This window comes from Struthio camelus, chromosome 24 (assembly GCF_040807025.1).
Source record: "Struthio camelus isolate bStrCam1 chromosome 24, bStrCam1.hap1, whole genome shotgun sequence".
Lineage (NCBI taxonomy): Eukaryota > Metazoa > Chordata > Aves > Struthioniformes > Struthionidae > Struthio > Struthio camelus.
The window spans coordinates 7,790,891-7,802,096 of NC_090965.1; positions in this window are offsets into that span (position 1 = coordinate 7,790,891).

Sequence of the window (11,206 nt, forward strand, 5' to 3'; positions counted from 1 at the left end):
ACTAAGGCATCGTTGAAAAGCTTTTTATCCTGCAAATTATTTTCTAGGATTTTTCCCAATTTTATAACTAACATCATTTTTCAATCCAGCTCAAATTTACTGACATGCCCTGTAGGAGCGAAGGGCCGGGAGCCCAGGCACTGTCTGCTGCTAGTCTCCTTAAGCGCAGTGGAGCTACACTGATTTGTACCATCTGAGCATTTAACCTGGAACATGTTCGGCCCTAGCAGAAAGGGATTTATTTCTTGGCAAAAAAAGAAAAAAAAGGCAGTTTGTGCTAATAGTCCTTGTCATGCTTAAGCTGCCGTGCCGTAACACAGCTGCTGCAAAGGGAACTCCCTGAGTCTAAACCAAACAGGAATTCTCCTGCCAGTAGTAATTAGTTTTTTTTTCCCCCCCCCCAAATATATTAACCCTTGGCCTAGCAGACCTCGAATACCTGCAGAGCAACGGCGGCCCGCGGAGGGGGGAAACAAAGCTACCGCAGCTCTTCTGCGGCTGCGAGCCAAGGGCGGCTGCGCGTGCCTGCGCGGGATGCTGCAGGTTCCCGCGCTGGCAGGGGGCGGCTGAGCTGGCGGCCTGCAGAAGCGCCTTAACCCCGTGTCTAGCCCACCTCCCCGGCAGATGCCAACCTTGTGCTGGGGGATCCTCCGAGAGGACTTTCCCAGGGGCTGTCGCCCCGGCTGGAGCATCTCCGGGGCGAAGGTTTTGGCGCGCCGCTGTCCGGCGGGATGAGCTCTCGCCACGGCGCGGGGGATTTCCTGGTGTGGGGCGGTGGGGGAGAGCCACGGAGGAGGGCCGGCCGGCCGGGTGGCGCGACGGCCGGCCCGAGACCTGGGTGAGAGGCCCGTCAGCCGCTCCGCGGGCCGGCCCTCGCGTCCGGCCGGCTGCACCGTGGGGGGGGGGGTGACTTGGGCCTCTCTGGGCGGCGAGGAAGGTGTCACGGTGTTGGGTGCGACCTTAGCACCCGGTAAGAAAAAAACCCTTGTGGGATTTGGGAATTTAGGGTTGTGTGAGTCTGACTCACTCTGGGATCTCAAGCAAGTCATTTCACCTGGGCTTCAGCGGCTCCACCTGCGAAGGAGGCTGAGTCCCGCAGCACGGCCGGCGCTGGCGCCCGGCGAGCCGTCACCTGCCCCACGGCAGTGCGTGGGCAGCTTTTCGGCCGGTGGCAGAGGGGGCTGAGGGCCCCTGGAGCCCGCTCGGAGCCGCGTCGGGATTTGCCGGCAACGTTTTGCCTCCCGCTTTTCCTGCAGCCGCAAGAGCCGCCCCGGGCAGAGGTAACGGCAGCCCCGAGCCCGCGGCGCCAGGGAAGAGCAGTCGGCCCCAGCGGCCCGGGCAGCCCCGGCCACGCGCGCTGCCTCCCCCGACCCACGGGGAAGGGGGTCCCGGGGAGCGGGAGCTCGCGGGGGGGGGTCCCACGGGGCATGGGGTTCCCACGGCGGGGGGGAATGTCCCGGGGAGCTCGCGGGGGGGGGTCCCACGGGGCATGGGGTTCCCACGGCGGGGGGGAATGTCCCGGGGAGCTCGCGGGGGGGGGTCCCACGGGGCATGGGGTTCCCACGGCGGGGGGGAATGTCCCGGGGAGTGAGAGCTCGCGCTCCCCCCCCCCCGGGAAAGTCCTGCGGGGAATTCCCACGGGCGGCCGGGCCGGAGCCGCGCCCTCGGGGCGGGCCGCTGCCCCCCCCGCCCCCCCGGGTGCGGCGGCCGGCGGAGCCCCCCCCCCCCGGCTCCCCCCCTCCGCGTCTCCTCCCCCCGGGCCGGGCCGAGGCGCTTGCGCTGGCGGCGGCCGGGAGCGCGGCGCGGCCGGCGCACCGAGCCATGGCGTCGCCGGCCGTGGAGCCGCGGCCGCGGGGCCCCCCCGGCCCCCCCAGCCCGGCGGCGCGGCGGAGCGGGAGCGGGAGCGGGGGCCGCGGCGGGGCGCGGCGGCGGCTGCGGCGGCGGCGCGGCGGGGCGGGCGCGCGGCTGCTGCCCGACGTGCGCAGCATCTTCGCGGCGCCGCGGGAGGCGGCGGAGCGCGGCCGCGGCCACCGCTTCGCCCCCCGCGCCCCGCGCAGCGCCTGGTGCGACCTGTGCGCCGCGGCCGTGCTGGAGCGCGCCCTGCGCTGCGACTGTGAGTCCTGCCGAGCCGCCGGCCGCCTCCTGCCCCGCGCCCTGCCCCGGCCCCCCGCGCCCTGCCCCGGCCCCCCGCGCCCTGCCCCGGCCCCCCGCGCCCTGCCCCGGCACCCTGCGTCCTGCCCGCCGCCGTCCCGCACCCTGCACGGCCCCCCGCGCCCTGCCCCGGCCCCCCGCGCCCTGCCCCGGCCCCCCGCGCCCTGCCCCGGCACCCTGCGTCCTGCCCGCCGCCGTCCCGCACCCTGCACGGCCCCCTGCGCCCTGCCCTGGCACCCCGCACCCTGCACAGCGCCCTGCGTCCTGCCCGCCGCCGTCCGGCACCCTGCGCCCTACCCTGGCACCCTGCGTCCTGCACAGCACCCTGCGTCCTGCCCGCCACCGTCCTGCACCCTGCCTGGCACCCTGCGCCCTGCCCTGGCACCCCCCACCCTGCACGGCGCCCTGCGTCCTGCCCGCCGCCATCCCGCGCCCTGCACGGCACCCTGCGCCCTACCCGGCACCCTGCGCCCTACCCTGGCACCCCGCACCTTGCCTGGCACCCCGCACCTTGCCTGGCACCCCGCGCCCTGCCCGGCACCCCGCGTCCTGCACGGCGCCCTGCGCCCTGCCCTGGCACCCCGCACCCTGCCTGGCACCCTGCATCCTGCACGGCACCCTGTGCCCTGCCCTGGCACCCCCCACCCTGCACGGCGCCCTGCGTCCTGCCCGCCGCCGTCCCGCACCCTGCCTGCACACTGCGTCCTGCCCGCCGCCATCCGGCACCCTGCGCTCTACCCTGGCACCCTGCGTCCTGCACAGCACCCTGCGTCCTGCCCGCCACCGTCCTGCACCCTGCCTGGCACCCTGCGTCCTGCCCACCGCCGTCCCGCACCCTGCACCCTGCTCTGGCACCCCGCACCCTCCACGGCACCCTGCACGCTGCGTCCTGCCTGGCACCCTGTGTCCTGCCTGCCACCGCCGTCCCGCACCCTGCACGGCACCCTGTGCCCTGCCCTGGCACCCTGCGCCCTGTCTGCCACCGCCGTCCCGCACCCTGCGCCCTGCCCTGGCACCCTGCGTCCTGCTCTGGCACCCTGCACCCTCCACGGCACCCTGCACACTGCGTCCTGCCCGCCGCTGCCGTCCCGCACCCTGCCTGGCACCCTGTGTCCTGCCTGCCACCGCCGTCCTGCACCCTGCACTGGCACCCTGCGCCCTGTCTGCCACCACCGTCCCGCACCCTGCACCCCGCGCCCTGCCCTGGCACCCTGCGTCCTGCTCTGGCACCCTGCACCCTCCACGGCACCCTGCAGACTGTGTCCTGCCCGCCACTGCCATCCCGCACCCTGCCTGGCACCCTGTGTCCTGCCTGCCACCGCCGTCCTGCACCCTGCACGGCACCCTGCGCCCTGCCCAGGCACCCTGCACCCTGTCTGCCACCGCCGTCCCGCACCCTGCACCCCGCGCCCTGCCCTGGCACCCTGCGTCCTGCCTGCCACCTCTGTCCCGCAGCCTGCGCTGCCTGCACCCTGCCTGGTGCCGCCATCCTGCGCCCTGCCCTGCCCGGCCGCCTTGCCCCCTGCTCACCTCGCAGCCCTCCTGCACCCCCTTCCTCCCCTCTTCGCCCCGGCGCCGGGTCCCCAGACGCAGCCTCCCCGCGGCCGGTGCCCCGGGTGCCTGCACTGAGTTGCCCCGTGCTCAGGCAGCGGGGCTCTGCGGGGCGGGAGGGTCCCTGGTAAGCGCAGGGGTGGCTCTGGGTGCTGGAGGAAGGGGTCTGGCTTGGGGTCTGCCCGGGAAGCTGGCGCTGTCCCTGGGCACGTTAGAGGTCGGGGCCGAGGGCTGCCGCTCGCGCTGGGGCGCTGCGCTGTCCTGCCTGGCGGATCGGGGAAACGAAGCTTTTCCGGGAAAGCCAAGATCATTGACTCATCGGCGGGGTCGCGGAGGGGTTTGCATCGGCCCCCGGCGGCAGAGCCGCCAGCAGAGAGGATTCGTGCTTCTGGCGCTCTGCAGCTTGCCTGGAAGTAGCGTGTTTGCTGGCCGCCTCGCTTTGCCGAGCCGCCGGGGTGGGAGCGTTCGCCTCGACCGGGTTTGCTCGGGTTAGCGTCGTGTTTGTGTCGGCCGCGTGCTGCGCGCGTGCTTGCGTCCTGCAGAAGGGATTCCCGTTTCCCTCGCTCGGGAAGGGAAGCCGAGGGGCCGGGAGAGGTGACGGGCCAGGGGACGCGGCCGCTTTGCGGCGGCGTTACGGGGCGGGCCGGGGGCGAGGGAGGGGGAGCGAACCTGCCGGTCGGCCCGAGCGCGTCGGGAGACGTCGGGTGCGGGTTGAGCCCCTCCGAGAGGCAGTTCGTACCCGCTGCGAGAGCCGAAAGGCTGCCGGCCTTTTCCCTGGCGAGGCGCGTCCTGGAGCGCCGCCGGCCGAGCTTGGGCTCGGCGGCAGGAGGTTGCTCCCTGTAACTGCGGTTACAGGTTATCGCAAAGCAGCTACAAGCGCTAAAGAAAAACCCGCCTGTTGCCCGGTTTTCCCCTTCCGTCTGCATGGGAAAAATACGGACTTGCCGGCGCGACGGGAGCTGCCGGCGGACCTGTTCTCCGCGCGCTCCCGCGGCTGCAGGGAGCGTTTGGCCGCAGCAAAAATACCGTTCGGCGCTGGTTCATCCCCGCGAAGGCCGGGATCCGGTTCATCCCCCGGCCGGGACCGGACGAGAGCGGCTCGGGCGGCAGGGGCTGCGCGGCGAGGACGGGCCGCGGCGGAGGGCGCAGGGGCAGCCGGCGGCGGTGCCCTGCTCCCAGGTGGCTACGGCAAAAAGCAGCCGCATGTCGGCGTTCATGAGGAAGTTTGCTGGGCGGCTGCAGGCAGCCGACGGCTCGGCCCTGGCTCGCTCGCGCGCGCGGCAGCGCCCGACGGCCGCGTGGCGTCGCGTTAAGGTTTTGGCGCGGGCCGCCGTCGGCGAAGCGTAGCCCGGCCGTGGGCGCGCGGATGGCACGACGCCGGAGGAGGACGCGTTGGGGCTGGGCAGCTTGCTCGGCGGCGCTGCGAACGGGTGTCGCCTCTGGGCCGCCCGGTCCGCCGGCTCGGGAGCTCTGCCGGCGCTCCCCAGCGAGGGACGACGCTTAAAGCAGCCGGGTTATTCGGAGCCGAACGAGCGAAGCGCGTCCTGGCTCGCCGCTCCGGCCCCGGGGCTCCTTTTGAAAATCCTGATCTGAAATATTGATTGGCAGAACTGCGTGCCGCTGCGAGAGCGCGACGAATAGCTGGCGTGGGGGACGACTTCTCTGGCAGGATGGGTTTTTTTCACAGTTATATTGAAACAAGACTTAAAAAACAACTCTTTCCCTTTCAATTTCTAAGGGGAGTTATTCAGGCCGAGGGAATAGTTCTGCCTCCAGAATTCCCCGAATAACCACGCAGCAATGCTGGGAGGGAGGGAAACGTCACTGGTGATGCCCGTAACGTCTTCTGCGTTCGCGATCGTCCCGGTAGTATATCCTCGAAAAAGCAGCCTCGGAGCTGCAGGTTGGGTATGGTGTACCCGCCTGGTGGATATTTCTTTTGCTTCAGATGCTGGGCAGAGTCGCTGCTTATTTGTTTTTGGCTTGTAGCCGGAGGATACTCGGGTTTTCATTTATCCCCCTCTGGCCCGTTTGTATTTACAGTAGGTCTGGCCGGGGCAGCTGCCGGGGGACGGTGCTGGCATCGGCGAGAGGGGGACGGGGCGGCTGTCCGCAACTTCCCTCGCTTGATGCTTCAACGTCTGGGCCTGCGCTGGGAAAAAGGAAGGGGCTGGGGAGCCGCTGCTGAGCAAGGAGGGGGTTTTGGGCACGTGGCTTTCGTGTGAACCAAAAGTGCACTGAAATCCCCGCTGCGAGATTTCCCCTTTCTCGAGCAAACTGAAGCAGTCTTTCCAAGAATAATTTTGGATGCATCCTCGTGGTTCCTTTTTCAGCAGGAAGCCTGGGTGGAAAAGGGGTGGGAGGCTGAGACCATGCAAGTGTCAGAATAAAGAAAATTTCCCCCTTGGATGGCTTTCCTTGGGCACCTGGTAGGTTTAGGCTGCCGCGGAGCTGCCCCGCTGGGTTTTGCACGCTGCTCGTGTACGCAGCCCCGCTGGACGCGGGGAGAAGCGGGCTAGACCGGCCGGCTGCGCGAGACGTGCATCTCTGCTGTGGGGTGTTCTGGTGTTTGTTCGGGGGGGCTGGAGTGCAGTCGTTCGAATGCGGGGTGACCACTGCAGCTTCAAAGTCTTGGGCGTGTTTTACTTTGCTTTTGATCGGGGGCAGCAGGGAAACTCGGCTGAGCTCGGCGCCGAGGGCAGCCCCTCGGCGGGGGGCAGGTACCCCTGCTCGCCTCCGTCTCGCTAAGTGAAGTCCTGTCTTGCAAGGTGCTCTCGTTCTCCTCTTGGTTTTCTGCATCTGTTCCCATTGGACATTGGAGTCCTCCTCTTCGCACATGGGTTAAAAAAAAAACCCAAACCTCTGCAGCACTGAGCAAACCACCGAAACCTCATCTTCAGTGAATAATGCCGAAGCGCTGCTCCAGGGTCAATGGTTCGAACGCTTCCCAAAGTCTCTCCATCGATGCAGTCTCAGAATTGCGTTTTTCCCGACGGCGTCATGCCGGTGACTCACGCTCCCATCGTGCTAGGCTGGGCGTGCTCGTCGCCGTCAACGGGCAATCTCATGATTTAAGGCAGAAAAATTATGCAAGAGCCTCACCTGTGCTCGGCGCTACGGTTTCCTGCCGTTCCTGTGAGGGTTCGCCCCGGGGACGCTGCGTGATGCTGTGATCCTCATTGTGCTGGTGACACAGGCATTGATTAGGAAATACCTGCTGCTCTCGGCAAAACCCTAAGCAGGGCCCATCCCTGCTGTGGGCTCTCTCCATCCCCTTAGGACATTATCCGGTTTGGCCTGGGGCTTGCCCCTCGCGTCTCCGCCAGCCGGGCTCCCTGTTGCAGCGTTAGCTGTTCTCCTCCCGGCAGCTGGATGCTCCATCTGCCTCTCGGCTGTTTCCTGCCGTACATTTATGAAGTCTCGTGGAAATTTTCCTCTTTTTTTTTTTTCCTTTTCCTTTTTTGTTGTCCAAATGAATTAAGCCAGATGCAGCTATAGCATTTAGAGTGACCATGAGCAATTTCTGCTTGTTTGTTTTAGTGGTTTGTGGTGATTTGATGGTAACCGCAGCAGTGCCCCGTCGCAGGCTGCGGCAGCTGGAAGCTGAGGCCGCCTTCCCCAGACTGGTGGGAGTTGTGGCTCCCAAGGCCGTAGTGTTACTGAAATAGGGCGCTGCTGGCTGAAGGGCTTCTTTGCAAGAAAAACCACTCCAGCCATCCAGGGCCACTTTGCAGAGGAGGCTAGTCCAGAGATGCTGCCCTGGAGAGAGCTTCGGCTCACGTCCAGCTCATGGTGATCTTGGTGGCAAATGAGCAGTCATGTCTGAGGCAGAATTTGATCCCTAGACCTTGTGTTATGGACCCGGTTCAGCAAAGCACTTTGGTATGTGTCTGGTCTGAATCCACCCTCATCTTTCAAAGCAGTTAAATCCGTGTTCAAATACTCGGCTGAATCAGGACCTATTTCCTTTAGAAGGAAGTTGGTTGAACACACCATTTCTCTTTCGAGTTCACAGAGCAAACTACAATTATAATATTACTGGTTCTTGAACAGGTGTTTGCTTAAGATAATGAATCCTTTAGCAGGTGTGGACGCTCGCTAAAAGCACACCGCAGCTTCACTGAGCGTGTCTCTGCATGCGTCCCGAGTCCTCTCTGCAGGACACCTTGGATTTCCATCTTCTCTTCCTCCAGCACCTCCTCCCACGCTCTGTCGTGTCTCCAGTCTGGCCACCATAAATAATAATTGCAGCAGTTTGTAGGAACCGCAGTACTTGGCGTTTCCATCCCGTTTAACTAGTCGGGATGGGTTCCCGCAGGCACGCGGATGCCGCGGGCGGCCTGGGGTGGCGTGGGCTGGGCTGGGCGCTGGCGAGGTCAGGCGAGCACCGGGTGCTGGGGCGCATCCTGCCCGCCGGAGCCCTCCTCCCATGGGGTTTGCTTCCCGGGGAAGGGAGGTGCGAGAAGGATGTGCAACCTGCCCGGAGGAGCTCTCGGAGCAGCTCTCGGGTCTTTGGGGTCACGTTTCTTGCTGCTTTTATCGCAGCAATCCTGTCCGGTGCCTTGGGGAATATTTATGGAGAGAGACACCAGTAGAGGCTCCAGGTCTTGTTTTGCAGGTTAGTTTTGGGCTTTTCCTTCTCTCTCACCCCTTCTTCGCTGGTCCTGTAAGTTTAGTCGAGTCTGTTGGACCAGGTGTGAGAGGGGTACGCGTAGTGACGGGGGTCCTGCCAAGGTGCTGGGACAACGCGGGCTGGATAAGGACTTCTCCTTCATGGTTGTTTAACTGGTTACCCGCAATGCTTGGTGGGACAGCAGGGAACCCGGTTAACTTTCATCTTTGTTATTCCGTGTGTAAGTAGCAGGAATGTCTCGTGCGGGATGCTGGCAAACCTGCTCCGTTTGTAAGAAGATGCCTGAACAGAGACCAGGCAGTCATAATTTAGCGGTTATAACGTGACAGATTTACAGCGTGCTGTTAAGGTGATGTCTGTGCTCCCACCCCGTCGTTTGACCCCCGGCTGGTGAAGTCAAAACTGATGGAGACTGCGGAAGAACTATAGCAGCGATCTTAAAACCTGGAAAGCTACCTATAGAGTTGGAATCGATAATCTAATTAATCTCAGTGTCTTCCTTCATTTTAGCATTTGATTAAACTTTGGAGACTTTTTTTTTTCCTTTTCTTAGACTTTAGAAAAGCGTAGGGGAAAAGCAGCTGAGTGAAAAGAGGGTATTGAAACGAGCCGTCCCAGTGCATGGCGGGGTCCTGCTCTCTCTCCGCTCTAATCTCTTCCGTTGGGTTCTTTTATCTTATCAAGTAAAAAGCCCCAGAAATAGAAAGTTTTCCATGGGTAATAGAGGCAGCCCAGGGATGCACAAGCCCCAAGCTGTGCGTTGCCTTGTTGTTCAAAAGAAAAAAAAAAAAAAAGAAATCCCTCAAACGGCAGCAGGTTGTCAATGGACAGTGTCAATGTTTTATCTCCACGGGAGGAAAGGCCCCTGGCGGGAGCAGGCGCAGCTCGCGCCGATGCTCCTTGCGCCTCTCGGTAGCGCTCCGCGCGGAAGAGCTGCCCGGCGCCCGGACGGGCTGTCGGCCTCCCGCGACGAGGATGACCGACGGGAAGGCAGAGGCGGCTGCTTGCTTCGGGCTCGTAACAAAGAGAATACGCAAAATATTCAGGCGTTTCCCCAAGTCAAAATCTTGGTCGGGGGGGCTGCAGCTGCTCAGGAGGCCGAGCAGGGAAGTCTTGCTGATTAAAGGTAGGTGTTGGTGTAAGTTGGTTCGCTGGTGGCTGCTCTGCAGGTTTGCTGCCGCTAAGGCGGCGTCACGGGGTTCCCGCGGTACCGCGCTGGGTTTCCGCTGCGCGTCGCGGAGCGCGACTGTCGACGTGCAGCGGTGCTGACCCCGACGGCCAGGTGTGGAGGATGTGCCCGTGGCCTTGTGCGCTCTCCTGCCTCCATTTTGGAGATGCTGAGCGGCTCAAACCTCTGCTTAGGCTGCGAAGGAGTGCAACAACTTTGCGCTTCAAAGGGAAATTTGGCTCTGGGTCAATACCAGCCCCCTGGCGTTTGCCAGCTGGTTGCCCAGTGCAGCTCTTGCGATGGAGAAGGTGCCTCTCGGAGGGATCATTGCTGCTGGAAGGGTTTTTTTTTGCTTTGAAACAAACAAACAAAAAAACCCTCGGGTTTCACCTGTGTCTGAAAACAAATGAAAACCGAAAAACTGATTTAGACCCCAAACCAGCAGCTGAGACCTGCGGTGCTGGAGCTGTAGACTCCTGCCAGAGGAGGTGGCTTTGGCTTGTTGCCCTGTGATAGGATGTCAGAAAGCGCCCAGGTGCTTAGCAGGAAAACTAAGGCTCTTTTCTGCGTTTGCTCGTGGCCGTGTTGTGTTAACTCCGAAGTCGGTGGAGATGCTGCAGGTCCTGCCTCCTCCCGTCCCCGCCAGGCAGGGGCAGGTGTGCACGAGCTGCAAACTTTAGCTCGACATCAAAGTTTAAAAGTGCTCATGGAGGAGGCAGCAGGAGACCTTGGGCCCTTTTGGCCCAAATTTGGGGGCGATCTTATCTCGTCTTCCATGCTGCGTTGCAGGGGCGGCAGGTCTTTCCTGGGGTGAAAGCCGCAGCTGATGGCTCGGGTTTGGCTCGCCCCGGGCCATGTGGCTGCTCCCTGGGCCCCCCCTGCGTCGTTCCCACCCCGGCCAACTTCAGCTATGGCTAGGGGGGAATTTCTTTCGGTCCCTGAAATTTGTTGCTGCGTCGGGATCTGACTCGATTTTTATTTTTTTAAAGCAATTGTATTTCCAAGTGTCACTTGGGCTTGAATGGAAACTATCTCAAAGCGCAAGTGGAGGCATCCTGCTGCAGCAGCTCTCGGCAAGCCCGTCACGTGGCCACATCCTAAAGCCGTGTTTAGTTTCTAAAATTAGTGTTCCCTGCCAGATACCGGGTGATTAGGTCTGCTAATAGGTGGCAGTGACTAAGGAGGTGTCATACTTTAATCCTGTAAAGAAATGCCTGGCCATAATGGGCCTGATCCGGGGACGCGCTGCAACTGTGTGCCGTAATTGCTGTGGTCTATATGAAGCTCCAGCGACGTTCCTGTCTGCCGGAGCCTGCTGCTTTTGCAACCCTGGGCTGGGAATTTCCTTTTTACCGGCATTTTTTTGGGCTGGGGCCGTGGCCCTGCGGCAGGGAGCCCAGCCGGATGCTGAGGGCGAACCCAAATCCCTAGGCCGGGACCCGGGGGACCATTTTCTATCCTCCCGTTTTCCGTGCCAGGGAGCATTTCAGCCGCTCGCCCCCAGCCAGGATGCTGCTGCCGCTCCGTCGTCCCGGGGCTGCAATTCTGCGCTGCCGCCGAGTGCTCAGGTGCGACTGAAGCATCCTCCGATTGGTGCCTCCAGCAAAGACTTGCCCGTCGTCCCCTATTACAGGGCTCTTCCACTTGCACGAAAGGTCATGCATTAAAATTACTGTGTAACTGTTCCGCTTATGTCTAATTAA